The following is a 4,279-nucleotide window of genomic DNA, read 5'->3' as shown; positions in this document are numbered from 1 at the left end:
AAGCAAAGTCCAAGGTTATGAAAGAACAGGTTAAGACAACTCTGAGCTGATCACGAAGGCGGTGACACACAATTGCGTCAACGGCTGCGAAGTTTATATGTAAAATGCAACCTAACAAAAACAAAATTCTGAATTTTCGAGAAAAATATTTTCTTCAAGTTGATTTCTCACACTATTTGTTTATAAAATTTGGAGTCACCCGCCTTAGTGGTTGTCTTAACCTGTTCTTTCAGAACTTTGGCAAATTCGGCCTCGAGAAGAATAGACCAGTGTCAAATAACGGTTTCTTCTTTCAAAATAGTGGCAAATGAGTTGTCAATTTCACAAAGCTAACTTCAAACAATGACAGCTCCATATAAATGTTTGTAACATTGTGGGATAGCTTTGTGAAAATGACAGCTGATTTGACATCTCTGTCAGAAATAGTTGCAAGGGCAATTGGAGGAGTGACTTATTCGACAGTGAAATCTCAAACGACATTGACAAAGACCTATTTTGTCGAAAACGAAAATCATGACAAACATTGACGATGACAGGGACATTAAAATCGGTGATACTGTCATTGAACGAGTCGACAGTTACGTGTACCTAGGTTACAAATTGAAGTTGGGTCTGGACAACCAAAATGCAGAATTGGTCTTGTATGGGCAGCGTTCGAAAAACTCAAGCTAATTTTCAAAAGCAAAATGATCAATAGTCTGAAACGTAGAGTGTTCGGTGCCTGTGTCCTTCTCGTGCTCACATAAGGAGCGGAAACGTTAACGCTAACGAAAATGAATTAGGAGTGGTCACAAAGAGCCACGGAACGGAGTATGCTCAGAGACAGAATGACAAATCAATGGATTCGACAACAAACAAAAGTCGTTGATGTCATGGAAAGAATATCAACTTTAAAGTGGAGCTGGGCGGGACATATTGCAAGAAGGACGGACGAATGTTGGACCAAAAGATCATGAACTGGAGACCACCTAAAACACGACCTAGAGGTAGACCAACAGAGAGATGGAATAATGGTATAGAAAGAATTCCAGGCACAAATTGGCACCAAGCGGCAACGGATCGTTCGGAATGGAAAAGAATTGGGGAGGCCTACGTCCAGCAGTGGATAGAAGAAGAAGAAGAACTGAATTCATAATAAAATCACAAACATTGTAATTGTAATGTATATGACTACCCCATACCCCTAGTACCCTTCACATTTAGTTCATTTCATGCCACATAACTACCGGAATTTCGTGCGGATTCCGTTGATAATGGATTCGTTAGTACGTCAATGAGCCCGTATGATGTCAATGAGCTGACCCACTGAACAGACATTCCTCTTGGCCCATTGTCAAGAAGCAGTTGTCTTCGTGGGTAGTTTGTTCTGTATCGCCGGTTAAAGTCTTGGAAACGTCGTCTCCAAACCGTATGATCAGAAGATATTGCACCAAAACGTTTTTTCTTGCTACTCCCAACCGATTGTGCTTCCATGTGAACATGACTTTAAAAACTTTTAAAAAATGTTTGGCCGGTGGCGAAAGTTTTGTTCACCAATATTGGGCTTACGGCACTCGATTCTGTTCCAAATTATTTCGCAAATAAAAAGAATTGAGCTGGCAATCCAGCCACACCAAACCACAGTTGGAATAGAAAATGTACCCAGGTCTGATTGTTTGCTGATCCTCTGCTGATGCTGCAGATTTTTTTCTCACACGTTTTTCATCAATAGCTGTCTGTCTTCTCTGATCCACTTGTCGATCAGTCCTGCACCACCGAAACGATGAATTATGTGGTTGATGTACTCGGAGAATGGATACTCCGAGCTGACTTCAAACGCTATCAGGTGCCTTGCGAAAAACGTGTCGCTTAACAAATGATACGCCTTCAAGGCCAACCGTTTCTGTACTTCTAAATATTTTTCTATCTCGTCGTCGTACATGAAGAAGGCAATGGAATTGTTGAATGTGTCTATTTCAGTCACTAATCGTTCCGTGTTTACCCAATTGTATTTATGCTTCCAATCGCCATACTGCGTAATGTCTTCCAACATTTCGAGGGTTATATTTTCATATTCGTTCACATTTGCCACAATGGGAATGGAGGACATGTACAGACCGTGAAGTGAGTTGATCTGCAGCTGGTAAATTGGCGACGACAGGTAGCTCTTGAAGAGCGAAACTATGCCGTTCATAACAATTAATCCGACAAAGGTCAACGGTACAATTACAAAGCCGTCTGCCCGATTAAGATGTCCATATCTGATAGTTGCGTTGTCGTTCATCAGGAGATTGACGACGTCCACAACACATTCGAACAACAAAAGTTTCCTTTTCTGCAAATAGCCAGAAGCGGTGAGTAGAAGTGATGACGTCGCAATCAGAATAAAAGCGAAAATGAAGAGTTGCCCCCACGTTCCATTTTGTAAATATGCCACGAAATCAGAGTACGGCTGGGCGTGAGGTACTACTAATAATAGCTTAGACTGGTGATGTGGGTACATAAACCGTTGATTATTGTTCATTTCTTGGGCATCGTCCGTTACTACTAACTCGATAAGACACACATCCCTGTCTGTACGGTTTGTACGTTCGGCTTGCCCGAATTCATCATTGTCAATGTAAATCTTCATCATTGTTGCATTAAAAATGTCAAGGACAATGTTCCAAAAATTTGTCGCGAATTTACTGAGCGGATAATCTTTAATCAGTTCAGAACGAAGTGGGTGCTTACGATAGTTGGGCACTTTGTCGGTAAAATAATCCCCAGGCGACTCACTGTCTGCCACTTTGATCAAGTCAAATGTTCCGAATGGATTGTATTTGTAGACGTTGAATGACGCATCACCCACGTCGGTCTCTAAGTGAAATGCGCAAAAAATGTGCACAATGCCAGCATTCCAACTCCAACGGAATAATTGCTCAACGATGTCCAGCGAAGTGATGCTGCCAGTGAAGAACACGCCAATTCTCATATTAATGGAAAGCGCTCGAACTTCTTTAATCTGAGTCAATAATTGCGCGTCATTTTCAAATTTTAAACGCTCCACGACAACCACCAAAATTGGATTTTTGCTGACGACAACATCTAGTACTACTTGTTCCGTAACGTTATCACCGCTAGACGAATGGTCGTTAAATGTGTACACCGTTTGAGGAGTGACTAACGAGGTGTCGCAATTCGATGATGACACTGGATACCAACTGCTGAGTTTGGTTGTAGAGTCCGTAACGAAAATGTGATGATCGAAATGATGAAATTCATTCAGTCGATTGATAAGACGTACACCATCGGAATGCTGATAACACGCAAGCATCCCCGACAGAACGGTCGTTGCTAGTATCATTTTTCTGATACTGAAACTCGTAGACTACGGTGAGTTGTGTCACTTCCAAAACGACTGTTGTGTATGAATGACGTTGCATGCGTTGTAACATGTGTCTTGTGAAGGTGTCATTCATAAAAGACGTTTCGTCTTTATCTAAAGAGGGGCTACCGAATAGGAATTCAAAGAACAGACTGTTATGGCGGGGGAATGTTTCAAGTGTTTTAACAGTTCCCGCAAGTTCTTTGTTCAAATCAACCTCCCCTTCGAAATGTTTCCCCGCCATAACAGTTTGTATTAAAAATGTCGGACAGAGCGGTACGGAGAAGTAGGTGAAAACGACGATTTTTTATGAACGTAACGAACTTGATGACCAATAAATCATTCAAATTGTCCAGTGATTAAAGCCCAAGAGAGCCGTTCACATTACTTGGTGTCATTGAGTGTTTGGTGTTTACGGTTCATTGAATCGATTAACAAAAATATGGAGAATGGGAACGAGTGTCGTTGAGTTTGTGAAATGAAATTAATCTAGCGGTAAATGACAATGGGTTCCCGATCATCGTTTACGGACGATTTAATTAACTATCGAGGGAGAAATGGATATACAGAAGAACAGATTGAAAAAGAAATGCGAGACTTTTGTACTTTGACTGATATCACCACTAGCATAGTAGGCCTTGCGCTCCCTCTTCCTTGTATTAAAATTAGTTCTTTATGGATGCAGTTCTGTTCACAGTTCTTCTCCTAGCATAAACATAAGAAATATTCGGAGGCCATCTGCTGCAATATCTCCGTCATTACCCACAAAGTTGGCCTTGCATTTCTTTCGAAAAGAGTCATGATTTCTTGGTGTGAATAAAAACGCATAAATGTTTGAAAATTTGGAGGCTTTTTGATGTGCTAGAAAGGGAGAGATGGCGCTTGTATCCAACTTTCGTACCATAGAAGATCCGATTCGCTTATAGATTTCTA

The 4,279-nt window shown here is 41.1% G+C and overlaps 1 long non-coding RNA gene across 1 annotated transcript; it reads right to left on the bottom strand.

The window, feature by feature from the left end:
• Positions 1-852: 852 nt before the first annotated feature.
• LOC119083806 lies at positions 853-3,928 on the bottom strand. The gene is made up of 3 exons (XR_005088940.1): positions 3,914-3,928; positions 3,378-3,379; positions 853-1,123 (listed from the first exon to the last, which is right to left on the bottom strand). It is a non-coding gene; the product is annotated as an uncharacterized LOC119083806 (long non-coding RNA).
• Positions 3,929-4,279: the final 351 nt, after the last annotated feature.

This window comes from Bradysia coprophila, unplaced genomic scaffold (genome assembly GCF_014529535.1).
Source record: "Bradysia coprophila strain Holo2 unplaced genomic scaffold, BU_Bcop_v1 contig_70, whole genome shotgun sequence".
Classification (NCBI taxonomy): Eukaryota; Metazoa; Arthropoda; class Insecta; order Diptera; family Sciaridae; genus Bradysia; species Bradysia coprophila.
Note: the sequence above shows the minus strand (reverse complement) of the source record. Positions and strands in the feature narration are given on the sequence as shown.